The sequence below is a fragment of the Panthera onca genome, chromosome C1 (genome assembly GCF_046562875.1).
Source record: "Panthera onca isolate mPanOnc1 chromosome C1, mPanOnc1 haplotype 2, whole genome shotgun sequence".
NCBI lineage: Eukaryota > Metazoa > Chordata > Mammalia > Carnivora > Felidae > Panthera > Panthera onca.
In genome coordinates, this window is record NC_138346.1 from 20,019,154 (window position 1) to 20,038,577 (window position 19,424).

The window sequence follows — 19,424 nt, forward strand, 5'->3', positions numbered from 1 at the left end:
AGGGACTTACCGCCACTTCTAAATTCAAATCTGGCCTTTGAAATCATGATGAAGGATTTTTTTAAAAAGAATTTTACTGGAATTACAAAAGTAATACAGAAAGGTCTTACGTATCTCTAACTCAGCTTCCCCTAATAATGTCTTACACAACCATAGAACCATCATCAAAATAAATCAACAGTGGCATAATACTATTAACTAAATGACAAGACTGAAAACTGGTAACTAATGCCTGAGCCAGAAAGACCCTCATCTCTGAGGGCCTGATGGGGTTTCCAAAGTTGGAACAGCCCCCTTGGAGTTTGGGATTTCCAGGCACACAAGGGTGGGTCTTGTCAGTGTTCCTACCACCTTGGGAAGCCAGAGGCCTTGAGAGGCTTAGATTCTACCATTTATGATTTGATGAGGGAGCACATAGTGTCTTCAAGGTCTTGGGAACATTTCATGAGAAGCTTCTAGGACCTAACAGTCAGGACACTATGAACATTAGATCACATAAGATTTTGGAATGTTAAATTATATTAGACGATGTGGGTGATGAAGAAGCTGAATGCTGCAGGCAGATATGCACATAGATAGGCTCTCATCTTCTTTTTTTAAAAAGTTTATTTATTTATTTTGAGAGAGAGAGAGAGAGAGAGAGAGAGAGGTGGGGAGGCCAGAGAGGGAAGGAGAGAGACAATCCCAAGTAGGCTCCTCACTGTCAGAGCCCGATGCAGGGCTCGAACCCACGAACCATGAGATCATGACCTGAGCCAAAACCAAGAGTTGGATGCTTAACCAACTGAGCCACCCAGGAACCCCTCATGTTTTTCTTCTTAATTCCCCTCTGCTCACCTTGCTCTCTGCCTGCTGAAGGGTGGACAGCATTGGACCGGAGTCAGGAGGGCCTGCTTTTCCCTCTGAGCTCCGTGGCCTTGGGCAAACGCTTCCCTCCCGAGAGGAGACTGAGCTGTACAGTCTTTGAGATCTTTCACGTCTGACTTTGGTATTGTCTGTTCTCTGGCTGTGATTTTCCCTCTACTCACCTTTCCTCACCCACATCCTTCTCATTCTTCTCTGTCCTTTCCCACCTCACTTTGCTGCTTTCTTTGTGCTTCCTCCTTCTCCTCCTCATTCTCTTTCCCCCCATTTCCCCCTTGCTCCCCTCATTCCTTTCTTCTCTCACTTCCCGTTGCCATCACCCTTCCTCTTTGCCTGCTTCTCCTCCCCTTCTCTTCCTCATCTCCCGGCACGTCCCTTCCTTCCATTTAGGTACAAGGTGGGTTATTCACAGGGGCTTCACGGCCCACCAAAGGTCTCTGGCAATTGTTTCAAGTGAGAGAGGGGAGAAAAGGGAATTAAATCATAGTATTGGCAGCTGGCAATTTGCTTCAATCGCAGAAAAATGTCCCCGGCTTCCTCAAATATTGAAGCACTGATGGAGAACAGATTTTCTCTGGCAGTGTGAATTCCCCTCCGTCCACGTTTGGCAGAGGGTTGCCTTGCATGATATTATTATAGGCGTTTCGATGCGTTCCCCGTTTAGCGCAGTTGGGATGCATTTCAACCAACCCCTGTATTGATGTAACACTACTTTTATTGGTAATGAGGGTGTATTAAAATATATATACGTTTCCACTGATTTCTGGCTTTGGGGGAGGCTGGGATCTGATGATGTCCAGGCAGGAAGGCCTGGGTTTTTCCACCCTCTCTCCATGGGGAGAGTGCTGGAATTTAGGCACTCCCCCCGTCTCCACCCCCTTTTTAGATCTCACTGATTTTAATAAACATTTTCCTCTCTTCAGTTTCCTCCGTGACATAGAATCAGATATGTCAGCTGGAAGGGCCTTCCAGAGGTCATCTGCTGTGTCCCCTGCTCACATGGACAGCGCCTGAGTTGGGCAGGGTCCGGGTGAGGATAGAGAGGGCTCATATGGAGACAAGGTGCAGCGACAGATGGAGAAAATGTACTGCTATAGATCCGTGGCTATTTTGCTGTGATTCTGTCACGCGCAGGGGGACCCAGGAGGGAATGGGTGACAGAGGCGAGGCTGCAGGGCTAGCACAAGAGGCTGAGAAGGAGGGCAGGCCAGTTTGGTGGCAAGGGCCACTGGGACGCCGGGAAGGCCGGAAGCGATGGCTACTAATAGCTTCTCTATTTGGCAGAACATTTAGTATCTCCTGTCGGTGTCGATCTACCTTTCATGGGCAGGCATCCTCCCCACCCAACACACGTGGATGCAAGCTCTTGGGTTAGGGCCATGGCAGTTACGATCTTAGGAGCCCAGTGTAGGCTGGGCTCTTGGAGGGGAGAGTACGGTCCAGGGATCTGAAACTGGAGCTGCTGAAAGTTCAAGTTCGGGTTTTCTACATTTGTGACTTCTCACCAGGGACTCTAAGCTCCAGCTCCTACGAACGGTCCTCTCCTGGGAATACAACATGCAGTTCCATGCCCCTCGTGCAAGCTGTTTCTTTCACCCCAAATACCCTCCCCCTGAGGGGCTGGGAAGGAGTGCTGGTGGCCTCTATTGGGCAGAGTTCCGAGATGCCGCTAAACATCCAGTGCCCAGAACAGCCACCTACAACAAAGAATACTGGGGTCACAATATCAATGGTGCCACCGTTGAGAAACCTGCCATGGGGAATCAGTAACCTGCGGCTGAATCTCTGGAACGGTCCGCACAAATGTGTGAAGGGCTAACACAGCCTGAGAAAAGCATTAACTGCTTCCATCTCCTGGTGGACAGGACAGAGGTGTGGCCTCAGACAACAAAATTATAAGGGAAGTGGCAAGCACTTGGTTTGTATTCTAAGAACCTTTTGTGAACCTGTGACCCCTTGGATAAGATGGCATTGAAGGTTCCTTCCAGCCCTGGGACTCTAGATTTCAGGCACATCAAACGTCATAGACAGCGGGGAATAAAGGCCACTGGTTCTTTGAATGGAGATCTCATTTAGGAAGATTGCATCTTTTTAAAACCGCTCTCATGCTCTCAAAGGCACTAAATTTCTTTAAATGAGGATTTTTTTTTTCCATGTAAGAACCTACTGCAAGATAAGAGACAGGCCACAAATAGTTATTTAGGTATATTCTACCTAATCAGCCATATTCTTGAATGTTTATTTTGGAGCAAACACATGGATGAACTATCCTTGAAGAGACAGCCTATGAACTAAGAAATTTTCTGTAGCTTCCCCCAGCTCATTATTGGCAAAGCATGCTGGTTACGAAGGCCAAGCCAGAGACAGTGACAACGTGAGGGTCCATTCAGGATGAGGCTGGAGCTGGGATGCACAAGTTCATGGCATGGAAGGGAGGGAGAGGGTGGGAGCAATCAAAGAAGATGGCTTAGAGGACTGGGCAGACTAGGGAAAGACAAAGGACGGAGACCGGAGCGTGGGTGCCACAGGGCAATGGGGGATGGGTTTAACAACATGGTCTTGGAAGGGTTGAGTCATTTGCGGAATAGAGTCCAAGGTCACAGGAAAATGTATCATATCTCCAAGAGCAGTGGTCCCCAAACCCAGATACTCATCATAATCACTTAAGCCTCTTTAAAAATATTCAGATCCCAAGGCTTCATTTCTGCAGGTTCTTAGTCTGTGAGTCTCAATGAGACCCAGGAATCTTTAATTCAGAAAAATTCCCCAGGTGATTCTGATATTCACCCAGGTTAGGGAAGATTGAGGAGATGCTGGTGGCCAAGGAGCTGCAAGCATACCAGTCATTTGGCTGAAGCAATTGAACAAATTTGGGACCATCCTGGGGGCTGGGATAGAAGACACAGGGGTCTCTCTCCCTGAGGAGCATGTAAAGGGGATCAGAAAAGGCAACGGGGTACAGACTGAAAGAGAATAGGCTATGTAAAGGATAGACGAAGGTCTTCCAAGTGGCAACAAGGGATCACAGTGGCTGGGGTGGTCAGAGAATGGCAGGGTGGAAGTGAGGGAGATGTGAGCCCCTCTGGAATTATAGGTATGATTTCAGTGGGGAGGGTGAACTCAGCTAAAGGTCTCAGGTCTAGAAAGACAGGGAGACTAAAAGGAACAGGCTGTGGGGTGAAGGTGTGGCATATCTAAAGTTTGGACAAGAGCTTTGGTTCTGGAGTCAGGGAGGATGGACATAGTTGGGGTTTTTTTGGGAAATGCCATGGATGGAGGGCAGGCATTGCTGGGGGCCCTCTCATCCCCTCCTTGCCTCAGGGCTGCCTGATTAGCTTTCTCAAATAAGGGCTTGCTCTAGACCAATGTGTGTGGCTGTAACTCTCCAGAGAATCAGTGGGTACCTCTACAATTGAGGAGGGTTCTTGGACAGGAGAGTTTAGGAGTTCTTGAGGACGCTGCCGGTATCCAGGTTGCAGCCATTCCCCACCTAGGGGTGCGATCACATCTGTCCCTAATTTTTACAGTCCTGTCTACAAGTTGTCCTCTTCTTCATCAAATAAAACTGACTAGATGATATTGCTCTTCAAGAATGGCCTTATTAAAAAAACCCCTTGCATTAACTGAGCAATTATTCTATACTAGATACATAGCAAATGTGCTTCAGGTACATTATCCTGGTTAATCCTAATGTAACCTCTTGAGATACATATTGTATTAGCCAGCTTTCTCTAAAGAAAGAACCAGGAGGATCTCAATCTCTCTTTCTTATCTATCTATCTATCTATCTATCTATCTATCTATCATCTATCTAATATATCTATCATCTATTGAGATTCATTATAAGGGATTGGCTCATGAGATTATGGAATCTGTTAAGTCTCAAGTCTGCAGAGCTGATGTCTCAGTTCAAGTCCCAAGGTCAGCAGGCTGCTATAGAATCAGAAAGAATTGATGTCCAAGTGTAAAGACATCCAGGCAAGAGAATTCTCTCTTCGTAGGGGGAGGGTCAGCCTTTTGTTCTATTTAGGCCTTCAACTGACTGGATGGGGCCCACCCGCATGATGGAGGGCAACTTGCTTTACTCAAGCTACTGATTTAAATGTTGATATCTTCCAAAACACCATTACACAACCACCCGGAAAAATATTTTTAAAAATATATTTTTTTAATGTTTTATTTATTTTTGAGACCGAGAGAGACAGAGCATGAGCAGGGAAGGGGCAGAGAGAGAGGGAGACACAGAATTTGAAGTAGGCTCCAGGCTCTGAGCTGTCAGCACAGAGCCCGACGCAGGGCTCGAACTCATGAACCGCGAGATCGTGACCTGAGCCGAAGTTGGACGCTTAACCGACTGAGCCACCCAGGTGCCCCCCGACACTGGGAATAATATTTGACCAAATGTCTGGGTACCCCGTAGCCCAGCTAAGTTGACACAAGGTTAACCATCACAAGAACCACGAGGATCAACATCCTTATTTTGTAGACGAGACTGGGAGGAGTGGAGAGGTGAAGTCATATGCATAAGGTCACACGGTGGTAAGTGACAGAGCTGGGCTTTCAGCTTATGTGCTCTTTGCCTGACCTTCTTAAGCTTTGGCCTTATCTGCCTCATGAGGGGAGAACAGGCAGCCACTCTTAACGTGATGCAGTAGACCAAAGTGGACACCACCACCTTGCTGGATGCCTGGGTTTCCACTAGGGAGTGAAATAATTTTAGAACACTATTAAGCATTTTGCTTTGATTATGGTTCTTTGTTTCCTGGGTGCAGAGGGGTGTGTGCCTTCCAGTGAGTCCATCAGCAAGCCTAATTCTGTGTGATTGACCTACAACAGTGCATCCTCACTGGGCCAAGGGTTGGAGAGCTGGATAAGTCAGTTCTGCTGGAGCCGGCTTGTTCTCCTGTCCCTGTGTGTTCCCACGGGGGGATGCTGACTGGTCTCAGGGCAGCAAGAAAACACTGAACTAGAAAAAATAATAGGCTTTTGCAAGAAACTGTGTTTCTTTAATATCTTCAGTGGTGGGGACCTCTCTACCACACAAAGTAACCCATTACATTTTTAAGAGCGCTAAAGGAACTTTCTTCTCATATGAAATTTGCTTCTCCTTAGTCTCTTTCTGCCGTGAATACTTTTTAAATGTTTGAAAATAAGGATCATATCCTCATGAGACTTTTTTATTTTTGCCTCCAGGCTAAATGCTTTTAGTTCCTTTTAGCATCCTTTTTGTGATTTGGTTTATAGATGCTTTTTTTGGCCTTGTTGTCCCCTGGCTATGGTCTATGCCCTCCCAAAAAAAAAAAAAAAAAAAAAAAATCCCAGATGTTGTAGTTCTGGCCCGACTAATGAATTTAGTAGAGTAGAAATATTCCCTCTAATGTTTTGAACATTAGGTATTTATTGATGTATCCAGGTTGCTTTAATTTTCTTAATGACATTATTATTATTATTACTATTATTTTTAACATTTTATTTTATTATTGAAAGACAGACAGAGTCAGAGCGTAAGCAGGGGAGGGGCAGAGGGAGAGAGACACACAGAATCTGAAGCAGGCTCCAGGCTCTGAGCTGTCAGCACAGAGCCCGATGCGGGTCTCGAACCCACGAACTGTGAGATCATGACCTGAGCCAAAGTCGGATGGTTAACCGACTGAGCCACCCAGGTGCCCCAATAACATGTATTATTTTATATTGAAGTTGTGGTCAACTTAATTCTCACCATGCTATGCTTCTGCAGTTAATTTTTTTACTTAAAATTTGGAATCTTATATTAATTCCTATTAATATGTATTTTGGATCAAGATTTCAGCCTGACTCTGCCATCTGACATCTCATTACTGGTTTGTGGCTGAGGGAGGGCATGGAGGGGCACTGAGGAGAAACGTCCTTTTAGTTCGCACCTCCGTCCATTGCTGTTCTGTTGGTGGAAGATGGAAAGATTTGGTGCAAAGGATCCCATTGCTGTTCGAAGATTTATATGTACCCTTTATGCTTCCTCTGGGTCTAATTTCTTTCAGAGCCTTGGGCCCAGAAGCAATGGAAGACGTGGTCTTTGCCTTCAGGGAGAAGTCTACGATTGGTTTGGGGAAAAAGACTTGCATGTGTGAAACCACAGCAAACTGGCCAGGAATGCAGACAAATTTGCGCTAAATGGCATGGAGCTGACCACAGCCCACATGGGGGTCTATGGTGAAGGAGGTAGGAGAGGGGCGAATCCACCAGGGAATGGCCCAGAGGAAATGGGAATGGAACTGGGTCCTGCAGGCTTTGGACGGGGAAGAAAGAAGGAACGACTTTACAAGGCAGGGAAGGGTGTGAACGAAGTGGGTAGTGGTGACAGGGATTCTGCAGAGACACAGGATGGAAAACAGACTGGCTCCTCTCTAGGCAATGGAAAAACCCGCTGATGGGAAGTACTTTGTGGCAAGGACCTTTCAAAGACCCCGTCCTTGGATCTGGCTCAGCTTCACCATTGCTCTTACCACTAGCCCAGTGGGGCCCTTTCCCTCCTATTTCTAGATTCTTCATGCCTTCTTTGATGATTTTCTTGCTTCTATATTCCTAACCTCTTACTTGAGCTGCATAGCAAACATTTTTCCCCCCAAACACTGGGGGGTGAGCGAGATACAAAGGCATATTAATGTGGTCCTAATTTCAAATATTCTGTCGCACGGTCCCTGTTTGTTGATCCCTCCTTAATTGATTTTGCATCTTCGCTTTCACTTGGAGTGTATAATAACAGTGTTATTAATAATGAATAATACAGGAGCTGACATCTAGAGTGAACAGATATGCTAGGTTTTACATAGGCTATGAGTTAAACGTGAGGATCATCCAGGGAGGTAGGTACTGTTAGGATCCCCATTTTGCAGGTGAGAAAGTCAAGGCACATAAAAGGTAAGTAAATTGCCCAAAGACACACAGATAGCGAGCGGCAGTGCTGGGTCATCCTGACTCCAGCTCTGCCCTGTTTGCTATTCACCCCTGCATCATCACGGGAAACACGGGCTCGTAGTCTCCCAGGAAAGGGAAAGTTTTTATCCGCACCTGATACGTGTTGCCTCTTGTGCTAAAGCATTGCACAGCTATCTCAATTAATCCTCACCCCACCCTGAGAGACAGAGATCATTACTCTCATTTGACAGAGGGAGGAGACCAAGGCCAAATGGAGGAGCTGGTTGTGGGCGCGCAGCTGGCACGATGGGTAGTGAGATTTCAGCTGAAGTCTGTCTTGCCCCCAGAGTCCGAGCGTTTCCATTGGAAACGTGAATAGTTCCTGAGCAGCTGGTATGAGGAGGGTCAGACTGGGCCACGTGTGAACAGAGAGAGTTGGGGAGAACTTTCCTAACTATGGAAAAGCACAGCATTGCGGTCCATGTGACACAGCTGGGCACAGCTGGAAGAAAGCAGTTAGACAGTATCCGCGGCCAGCGTGCTGCGGATTCATGCATTTGAGAACAAAGAGTCTGGACTGTGTTTACGTGCAGAGAATCTGAGAGAGTAGCAGGCATGGCGAACCCCAGCTACAGACTGCATCAGAAAGCATCTGGCCCCTTTGCACGGTGGAGCGGAGGGCTGTCCGCTCGCAATGACCTCTTTAGCCCAAGCCACCACCCAGGCAGTAAATGCCACCTCCGTCGTCCTCTTTGATTGATCAAATAGGGCAGGAACCCAATTTCCGTGATTGTAGATGCTCATAGAGAGAGGGAGAGAGAGGGAGAGAGAGAGAGAGAGAGAGAGAGAGAGAGAGAGATGCTGGCCCCTGGCTCCTTCTCCGTCTTTTCTGTGTGTCAGAGTTTCCCAGAGGGAGCTGCCAAAACTGATGTGCTAAACTAGGTTTAGCAGGGCCTTCTAGAGCTTCTGCGTCACTAGGTCTGTGGCAGGGCCCCCACAAATTTGCATTTGTAACAAGTCACCAGCTGGCTTGGGGACCACACATGACCTCTTCAGGGTTGACAGCTCCCTTCTTTTCCTTTTTACCCTCCACGCCTGCATTCAATATACCGGATGCAGGAGTTGGAGTCTTGGTAAGAAACAGCATTCATCTCGGCTGGTTCAAACAAGACCTTAGTGAAGGGGTTACCTACAAAGCGTGGGGCTGTGTCAAAGGGGCACAAGAGAGAAACTGAGGCACCCAGAGACCAGCAACAGCAGGAACCAGTGACCATCCTAGGCAGAAATGGAAGGAAACAGTGTTTCCAGGCTTGGGGAGGGCTGGGCTCATGGGGGCTGGGCTTTCTGTGAGGTGCGGGGGTGGGGTGGGTGATTAGTTTTGTGGAGGAACATGCCAGAAATGCAGTTCAAGAAGGGACCTCTGCTCTTCTACTCTCCCATTGCCTCCAGGAGTGCCCCATTGGCTGGATCCAGCTGGGTGCTGGGAGGCAATGGGTATAGTTGTTTCGAGGGGTCCCAGGGCACAGGACAGAGCAGAGAGTAGACCTGGGGTGGGGTGATGTGAGGGGGTGCAAATGGAGAATGACCAGCATAGAGGGCAAGACTCCGCTCCTCTTCCTCACTCTGTCCCATCTCTCGACATCTACCTTTGCTTCTTCCAGAAGCTTACTAGAAGCCACTGACCCAAGAGAGTAGAGGGACTACCTAAGGCCTGTAGTCATCCTTAGCCTGGGACCTCGTTCCTATCTCCTCGGTGCACAGAGACATCAGGGCTTCCAGAGAGACTGTTAGCAGAGCTCGCTCTCCCTCCCGTGCAAGCCGACCCCTGTGTCTCAGATAGGGTGGCCGCTGGCCATCTCTGGCTTCTGCATGGTCGGGGCAGGTTGGAGAAAGGCTTGCTGCTTTTGGAGCAGCGTCACGAGATTCCAATAGGAGAGCTCTGAGGGGTTGAGGACACAGTGTGGGATGGTTGGCGGGTAAGGGACAGAGAGTTTCAAGTTATTTCCAAACCAAACCGTAAGGAACACGCAGTGCTTTGGCACTGGCTCAGAAAGACCTCCCATTCCATCTATGGAACAATGAAAATGAAATCTCTTAATCCTTAAGAACGAAAACAAAGAGAGAAGGGGGAGGAAACAAGAGGAAGAGGAGAGGTGTTTACATTTGAGAACTGTCTAGAACTGCCAGGCGAAGGGCCATGTTGCTACTGGCCCCGGCTGGCGCGAGTTTGGCGTCTCGATTTACCTTTTTGTGGCTGTTAGGATATTTTCCTGAGCCGCACAGCAAGATCTCTGTGTCAGATAACCCCCTCCGTGGGAAGATAATCTTTGAGCATGTTTAGGGAAACTGTGGGCTGGCCAGTTTTATGACCCTGACATGAAAGCCAGTGGGCAGCAGACAAACTTGGAGGCTCTCACACCCTCAGAACGAGGACAGGCTTTCTCCCTAGACCAGGAGAGGACTCTTGGCTGTCAGGCTTCAGCAACATTTGTCCAGGCCTTCTCTAGGTGGCTTAAAAGCGTGTCTTCCCAGCTAAGCTTCTAGTTCCTTCTCTTCTTGAGGTAAAAACAAAACAAAAGAAACTGAAGCCAAAGTCAGTCAAAAGTCAAGGAGCTCGTATGAATTAGGGTCATACAGCTCTGGCTGGAGACAGAGAAACAGACTCCTTGGAGTTTTGTGGCTTCCTCCCTCTGCATTTTCCTAGAGCCCTGGATAGAGATCTTGGCTTTACCCATCCTACTACGAGAGCCCAGCTCTATCCTTGAATTCACCCCTCTGCCATTTTGAGCCCTATCTCTCCAGTGCACAGAATCTTCTTTGTCTCCTTTGGCTGAGCTGACACAGAAACAATTGGGAGGAACAGGAGCTTAGGCTGTGCATTTATGATGTTGGTGATCTGGAAGGGAACAGAAATCATTTCTGCCTGGGTTCTATGGCAGGTATGGGAGAAAGCCTGGCAGCATTAGGAAGAGTTAGGGGCAGATTTCTTTCCTAGATATGGGTGAGTGCTTGTCTTTCCTTGTGGAAAGACAGCCATTTCTACTGCCCTCACTGCATGCACCCTTGGGCTGGAAGGACACATGGGATACCTGGTGGAGTGGAACGAGTGCTGGGTGGCAGTTTGGGGGTCTCAGGGTCGAGTTCACCTTCTGCAATTGTCCAACTTGGGGAAGACTCATTACATCTGGTTTCCCAGAGCTGTGATAAGGGGGCCTGGCTAGATGAACGCTGAGATTTTTGTCAAGCCTTGATATTCTGTGATGCTATAGCTTAGCGGTTGCCCCTGTCATGCTTCTTGTGTTCAGAGATCTTTCTAGGATTCACATCATGCTTTAAAGAGGAAAAAAGAGATCTGGGAATTCACCACATTTGGGAAATGCACCTTCCTGACACCACTTTGGTAATTGTGGAAGCTGGGCCCTGGGAACTGCACACTGATTTCCAGAGAAACTTAACTATTATTGAGTCAGGGCCCTTTCCTACCTTTGAGTTTTGTGCGCCATGGATAATATTCTTAGCCAGATACTTCATCTTCTTCTAGAAGCTTCCACTTCCATAGTCTTGTGCATGAGTCTGATCCAGACCTAAAGCTTGTCTCCTGCCTTCCAACTTGGCTACACCATGCTGTTTTCCATTTATGTTCAGATCTAGGTCAGGTACCCAGATCAATAGCAGGGCTAAAGGGATATGCGGGACACGGGGGTGGGTCAGGGTTGGTTGCAGAGACTCGGAGGTGTTGAAAGGACCATTAAGGACCTGCCCTTGGAGTCCGACAGATGCAGGGCTCAATGAGACAGATGTCACTTACCAGCTCATTTCATTTCTCCAGCCTTAGTTTCCTCATCTGAGAAAAGTTTATCCCCCTTCCATGATAAAATCACATCCACCTTTGGGGGTAGCTAGGAGGCTAAAAATGAAAACATGCATGTAAAATATTGCCCTCACTTCCTTCTTCAAGTTATATTTTCAATTCATGAGTTTCCTTTCCTCCTCCTTCTTTTAAATTTCTGAGGGAAGTGAAAGAGGAGAGAGCCAGTCTGCAGAAAGGAAGGCCAAAGGATGATTTGGAAGTGACCTTGACGTATACAGGAAGGTCACTCACATGCACATACTTTTATGTTGACACGAACATGCAGAACGAGGGAACGGAAGGTGGGTGGCAAAGGTGACCTTTCCTATGGGGTTGTCTTTCAGCCTGTAGATTGTCAGTCTTGGATAAGCACCTGTGAGTCCCTTCCCACTCTTGTCTCCTCTCCTTTCTTCTTCCCCACTTTTGGGTCTTCTCTCTGCCTCTCTCCCCACCCATCCTGGCTGCTGTGAGCCAGAGGAACCCTTTGGTCTTCTGTAGAAGCAGGCTGCAGTTAAGGTTTCTCAGAATGAAGCACTGATCACACACAGACCTTTCTCTTGTTAGTACTGGTGCAGAGAATTCCTCAGAGAATTATTATGCCAAAGGACTCTTTCCCCAGACAAATCAGGAGGGAGAGTCCGGGGGTGAGGAAACATTGAACCCATTCTAGACATGAAAGGTTGCCTTTTTGAGTCTCCACAGACTCATATCATCAAGCAGCTGGAGGGATTTAGGCTAGACATCACAAAGAACATGCTAACAATGAGACTTAAAACCCTAGATCAGGGGCACCACAAATATTTCACACTCCCTCTAACACAACACATTCTCCAAAAACAGAAAAAGAGACCCTGTTTTGAGAGAATGGCCTTCCAGGATCACAGGGACAGGAGAGAGATGCTCTCAAGGCATTTTTTTTTCCCTTTCAAGTTCCATGAATTAGTTCAGATATGGCTGGGTCTAGTGGGAGCCCAGCGAGAGGGCTGCCTGAGCATTCAGGTGGGGATTTCGTTCCCTCTGAGCCCATCCTCATGCTGCCCAAGCCCCCATGTCCCCGGCCCCCTCCATGCATGAGGCCCAGACCCAGATTCACAGCATGGGTTCTCCCTCACTTGTGTTCTGCAAAGACCTGCCTTTGTTCTGTTGCCCACTCCCAGCTTTCTCTTCGAACAAAGAGGAAGTCCAGTTACAAATGTCCTCTTGCAAAGTAATTAAGCTCATGGCACGGGGGCCAGTGCTCCTCAGGGCAGGCCAACAGGGGAGGGTTAGGGTCCGTAATAGGTCCGCCAGGAGGGACCTGCTGGTTCTCACGTCTTTCCCTCCCCTGCTGGAGGTGATCCCACACGTGGCTGTCCAAGTGGTGATATTGTGAGCACAGGGGACTTGGGATGTGTCCTGGGTTGTGCTGGCACAGTGCATGGAACCTCTCCTTCCTGGATGCATTGGTCACTGGGATGCTGCAGACTCACCCACATGTGGCAGTACGGGGTGCTTAAGGAAGGCCTCTGTTCACTCAGAACTTATGAATCAGCACATAAAAGAGAAGACCGGGTTGCCAGGAGCATGTGTTGGAGGAGGACGAAAAGAGAGGAATTGGTTAGTCTTTGTATAGTGTACGGGGACAGAAAGTACTCTTTCTTCACAGATGGCATTGACAGAGATTGCAACGAAAAGGATTTAAGTTAGAACTGAGCACTAGAATTTTCCAGCACCCGGACAAACACAGAGAAATGGGCTGGGTTGCTTTCCCGTGGATGTTCTCCAGAAAGGAATAAAGTATACATTTGAGAATCCTAGCTGGAGGCAGGGAGATGAACTCCCTGGCTGTGTACCATGCTTACTGGAAGTGATAGATTGGAGGTGGCCCAGGGCACAGGACTATGGCATCTTCTAGATCTCTGTTATGAGTTAGGAGTACTTCAGAGATGTCTTTTCCGGTGGGTACAACTCGGGCCCACAGAGAGGTTTTCTGGAGGAAGGCTTTGGCCAGAAGGAAGAACGTTTAATGACCAAAGCTGTAGAACAGTAGAAGGGGCTATTTTATTTATTTATTAGAGCTTATAATTCATTTTGGTGAAAAGGTTGTTTCATCAGGCCAGGATTTGTTCCCCAGATTATTTATGTGTCTTTTGAATACCTACTATTTACCAGGCCTGCACATACAAAAACGAAAAAGACGTAGGCATTCTGTATTTGGGGAGTTTGTAGTATACTGGGAAGGCAGACACAGAAACAGACCAGTTGCAATTTTGTGTGGTGAGGGTGATGTAGAAGCACTAATAAGAGCTGGAGAAATGCAGAGAAGGGAATAAAAAGTAGGTCTTCCTGGGTCAATAGGGGAAGTCTTCTTAAGAGAGGCAACTTTTCAGCTGGCAGCTGGTTTCCAATCCAAGTCCATTCCGATCCAGTCCATCTAGGCTCACTGAACGTCTGCCATGTGCAAGGCGAAGAGAATGAACACAAATATACATGCACCAAAGAGCCATTCAGATGCCAGTTCATATCTGTGCCCTAAGAGCTGTGTGCCTCAGGATGGAGGACACACAGATAAACAAAACCTGGTCTTTAAGGAGCTTCCGTTTTTCTAGCAGCCTCTCTCTTTAGGATGTGTGTCCCTGGATGTGGTGTAGAAGTTGGCTCAGAGAGAGGTGATGAATAGAGGGGAAGGGGTGTCAGAGGGCAGCAGTAGAGAATTCATTTCTGTGGCTCATCTGACCTTTCCTGGGGTGGAGATGGTGTCTGATATGTGGCTGTCCAAGCAATGACATCATGACACAGGGGACAAAACATGGGGTCATCCTATCTCGTGCTCGTAGTTCTGGGTGAGGTCTACTGAATGCCAGCAGGAGACATGGACATGTTTCATTGTTTGCTTCTTGTCTGAGTGTGGCTAGGGATAGGGAAGGCAAGAGCGCTGGGTGGAGGAAGACAGAGTCATCTCTTTTGCTCCTCCTGTGTTATTGGTACCACTGAGATAGCTGAGGAGCCCACACATCTCCCAGAGCGTATTGATGTATCAAGCAGGGCCCAGTCATGAGTCAAAACAACTGGCCTGACTTCTACCAGAGGCAATTTAGCCCAAACAATTGTTAGGTTTATTTGGCCTGTTGAGGAGAGGTCAGGCCAAGATATTTGCCAAAAGGAGTCAGATTGGTTTCCGAGTTAATGTAGCACCAGCTACTGAAACAAACACAAAACTCAAAAATGTATTTTAGCTCAAATATAATAAATACAATTTGTCTTTCTAGCTCTCATAAACCCACTATGGGTATTTCTGATCACCAGGTGATTCTCTTCTAGGCAGTGATTCAGGGGCCAAAGTTTCTTCCATTTGGTGGCTCCGTAACCTCAGCATGTGGCATCCAAGTTTGCATACTCAACTGTACCAAGCCAGCAAAAGAAGAAAGACCATGGAGTATGTGAGGTTCTCATGCACCGGGCCTAGAAGTGACACTTGGGCCCCCAGTCCATTGGGCCCCCAGTCCCTGGGTCCATGTGACCCAGGGGGACACATCTCGCTGCCAAGGGAGCAGTTAAGGGAGTATGGTCTAGCTGTGTGCCCGGGAAGAACAAATGAACAGGCAGTTTCAGCCACAGGTTCAGCAAGTCCTAGATGGGCTCGTCTTTCAGCAATCTTTCCAGTGAATGCTGGCTGAGCTTGGCTCACCCCACAGGTGTGTACAAGGAAAAGGGGCCAGAGAAGGTGGGGAAGACGCAGGGAGGAAATGCCCTAAGAAATCATGATTTAGTTTTCACTTCAATGAAACAGTCTTGTGTTCCCATGGTGCTTTTGCTTTCAGAGAGCTTCTCCGTTTATTCCAGTCCTGTTCCTGGGAAGAAGAGGATGGTAGAGAAGATTCTTTCCACCTCTTTTCCCTTTTTTGTTTGCAATTAGTGAAGTGGTCCATGCTCACTGAAAGAAGAAAAAAAAAACAGTAACAAAATTCAAAGAGTATGTATATTGGAAATATATTCCTCTCATTTTCTGCTTGTCTTTTGACCTTGCTTATGGCTTCTTTTGCAACAAGTGTTTTGTATTTTAATATTGTAAACTATATTAATTTTTCTTGTTTATTTCCCCTTCCCTCCTCCAAAGTCATAAACACATTCTCCCATATTTTCTTCCAGTACTTTCATGTGCATCTTGTTAAGGCTTTTAATCCATCTGGATTTTATTTTTGTGAACGACATGTCCTAAAAATCTCATTTTATTTATTTATTTATTTATTTATTTATTTATTTATTTATTTTTAACCAAATGATGAGCTAATTGTCTATCTTTTTCCAGTTATTTGAAATGATACTTTTATCATATCCTAATTTCTTCATATACATGATGTATTAGTTTCTTCTTGTTGTTGTAATGAACGACCCAAACTTGGTGGCTTAAAACAATACAACTTTAGTATCTCACAATTCTAGAGATCAGCATGTGTAATAGCTTCTTGGGGCTGAAGTCAAGTTATTGGCAGGGCGGCATTACCTCTGGAGGTTCTGGGGAGAACCTGTTTCCTTACCTTTTCCAGCTGCCCACATTCCTTGGTTCGTGGCCCCCTTCCATTTTAAAGTCAGCAATGTCCAGTAAAGTCTTCCTCTTGCTGGTTACTCTGAAACTCACTCTCATGATGCCCTCTTTCACTTTTAAGGACACCCGTCATTAGATTGTGCCCCTACCTAGATAATCCAGGATCATCTCCTCCCTTCATTTGAGGTCAGCTGATTGATTCCATTTGCGATCTAAATTTCCCTGTCATGTGTTATGTGCTAAGTCTTGTCTCCCTGTAATTTACCTGTTGATGTCCTCACCCTGAGTGTGGCTCAGGGTGTCAGAATGTGACTGTATCTGGAGACAGGGTCTTTAGAGAAGTGACTAAGGGTATTTAATGAGGTCATTTGGGTGGGCCCTAATATAATCTGCCTGGTGTCAAAAGCAGGAAACTTGGCCATAGAATGAAGCATGGGGGATGCATGAGTATGGGAGGAAAGACAACGTGAAAAGGCAGTATGGGGTGGCCATCCATAGGCCAAAGAGAGAGGCCTTAGGAAAGACCTGGCATCTTGATCTTGAACTTTCAGCCCCCAGAACTGTGAGGAAATAGATTTCTGTTTTATAAGCCATCTAGTCTGTGGTGCTTTGTTATGGCCCCCCTGGCAAATGAATACACCATTTAACACAGCATATTCACAGACTCTGGAGATAAAGACACGGCGAGGGTGGGGAAGGCATCTTTGGAAGACCATTATGCTTCCAACCACACAGTTGATTTGTAGTCTTTCTATTCTGTTGCGCTGATCTCTTCATTTATTCCTGAGCTAATACCGTACTTTAAAAATGACTGGGGTATTATAATAATTTTATCCAGTGGGGGGAATTTCCTTTGTGTACTCTGTTTTCATTTACTCGATATTTTCTCGATTGTTCTTATGCACTTGTCCTTCCATATCAATTTTAGAATCATCTTGCCAAGTTTCCTGAAAATTGTGACTACATTAAATTTGCAGGTAAATCTGGGACAACTGATATCTTCACACAAACACAATATTTTCCATTTAACTAGATATTCTGTATACTTTTCTTCATAATGTTCTTTCACATTTCCTGGTAGTAAATTTTTCAGCGGTGCTTTATAATTTTCAGTGATATTGGGAATAAGTCAGCTCTTCCTCTTTTACAGAAGGAAAACAGGCCTAGAGAGGGGAAGGACGTATCTAAGACCACATGGGACCAGGAAACAAGCTCTAATGGAATACGAGCCTATGATTCCCAACACCCACTGCCCTATCTTTGGCCTCATGGAGCCTCTAGACCAGCTTCCATTAGATCCAGGGTGCAGTGTTCTGTTTTTGGTCAATGCTCATATGTCCATTCGAAAAGTACTGGGTTGAGCCTGGGAACCGACTGCCTTTGAGCTTGGGATGGTTGAGAGGTCATGTAAGAGTCCCTCCTATTTCACAGATGGAAGCATTATAGGGTAGAGGGTGGGTGAGGAGAAGTTTGAGGAGCAAGCAAGGGACCATCTGTAGAATAACTTACTTCTTAACCCTGGCCCATTAATCAACTATCATCAGGGAAGGAGTGTGAGCTCATAAAAAGTAATAACAAATACAGCTCTTATTCACAATTCATACGAAATAAAAATCCAACTCCTGCTCACTAGGGAGCAGTAAATAGGTCCCAGAACGCCTTGTTAGAATGACTAAAGAGATTAAGGATGATGAAAGAGAAATGTTAGGTTAATTTGACCTTGGAGGAGACTGTGTACTCTGTTCCAGAAATACCAAGAGTCAGGAAAGGCAGAGGGAAGTGATGAAAGACTGTGTCTCTCTCAGTTTGTCGAGGTTACCTCCCCTACACGGCTCCAGCTGCAGAAGCATCAGGTAGCAGAGGTGAGCTTGACCTTGACCTTGATCTTGACCATCTACCTGGACACCCTTGGGATGCCTCTCAGTAGCTACCTGGTTTGGACTCCCCCAGCTTCTCCCATAGCCTTAAGCAGGGGTCATGATCCATTGGCTACACTCAAGGATACTGCATTTGCAAATACTTTGGGGATTTTCCAAGTATTTTTCAGCAGCTGCATTCTCTAAATGGCTGATGTCTAAGAAATTGGGGAATATTGCATATTCCCAAACAAAAAGGGGCTTTTGAGGTCCCAATTCTAATTTGTATCTCAAGGCCTCAATTTCACAAACCAGGAAGTGGAAGTGTGAGAAGGAGGTTACTTGAGTCAACATTGTCCATTAATTCTAGAAGTCTTAGAGCCTGGGGCTTCAGAATAGTTCACATTTCAGGGGGTGGCCCTTTCCCCTGCTCCCTCGAGGTTGATGGGTTGGTTTATGAGCCATAGAAACAATAAAGACTTATATGTCAATAGTAGTAAGGGCGTATGCTTAGGGGAAGGGATGTACAGGAAAAAGGGATAAGATCCTTTGTTTGTCCCAGAGGCAGAAGAGTGCTGCTCCCTCCCTGACAAAGAGGAAGTGTCCTAACAGGAAACTGAGTATTAAATCCATTTGCCCATACATTCATCCGTCCATCCATCCACCCACCCATCCATCCATCCACCCAGGATATCTATGCATGCCACGCATGAGTAGTGTTCGAAGAGTTGTGAAATGCCCTGAAGATAAATCTGGAATTAATCCTAGGGCCCTTGAGGAACCATGGAAGATTCTGGGACAAGGGAATGGCTGGATGCAGGAAGTTGTTCAGGGACGGTGGGGCAACTTAAAGAGGCCAGATGTGGTCCTCCCTCAGGTATCCCAGGTGAATTTGAATGCACCTCTTTTCTGGTTGGGCTACTGAGCCACCTTTGGGTTAGAAGAGTGTGAAAATTGGCTGGAAGCCTGAGAGAGAAAGTGATCTGATGTGATATGTTCAGTGGACTTGTTCGGGGAATATTCGGTTCAACAGATATTTGCTGTGTACACTCTCCTTAATTTTTCCAGTAACTTTTCTTCCACCTTTCCGCCCAAGGGGCCCTGTGCTCTCTGGCAGGGCTGCTAGAGCAGACAGGGCTGGGTATTTGTGCACGTTTTAAGCCAGTCCAGCAAACTCAGCAATCTGGTCTATGGAATGGGTTTGGAAGTTGAGGTTACATTGTGTATGTAGAGAAGAGGGGATAGTGCAGATAGGGGTCTGCTGGGGAATAGGCACCAAAAACCAACATGAGGGGTGGTGGGAAAAGTGACCTGCTTCCTCTGTCTTCAATGAAACGGTCGCCTGCCCACGCCTCCGTGTGGGGAACCCTACAGAGCACACTGCCCATCTCTGCCTTCCAGAGGATTATGGTAAGGGGTAGAGGAAGGAGCAAGA